The following is a 508-nucleotide window of genomic DNA, read 5'->3' as shown; positions in this document are numbered from 1 at the left end:
TATTTAACCTCTTGTGGGCGTTCACAAGGATGATGATGTCACTGGTTCCCTTTTGTGCTCCAAGTGTCAACGAAAGTCGTTTGCATGACTGTCGGTGGAAAATTGGTTTCGACTTCGTTAGTGCTCTATTGTGTTATAACGACAGTCGTTGGAGTCACATGCTACTTGTGAACAGTTGTTATTCTTGGAGTCTAGATTGTTGAGTCTCCTGGGAAGGGATGAAAGGGCAGCATCGTAAATTGGAGATAGGTGGTGTCTGAGACCTCCTCCTCTGTTGAGGGATGGTTTCTCGATTTTAACATAGGTGGTGTCTGAGACCAAACTTGGTCTTTTCAATTTGTAGTCACAGGTGCTGAAGATGTGATTCTCCTGTAATTGATGAGGGCAGCATAATAACACTACAAGCCTTCTAGTCTGACAGACTAAATTTAATAGGCATAAGGGCTAAATTAAGCTCTCAAATGTCCCCCCACCTACGTTAAAACCTGAGGCGTTTACCTGGACACGC

This window comes from Seriola lalandi, unplaced genomic scaffold (assembly GCF_002814215.2).
Source record: "Seriola lalandi dorsalis isolate HSWRI2012SDOR001 ecotype SW California unplaced genomic scaffold, Sedor1 jcf7180002054953, whole genome shotgun sequence".
Classification (NCBI taxonomy): Eukaryota; Metazoa; Chordata; class Actinopteri; order Carangiformes; family Carangidae; genus Seriola; species Seriola lalandi.
This window is presented reverse-complemented; position numbering follows the sequence as displayed.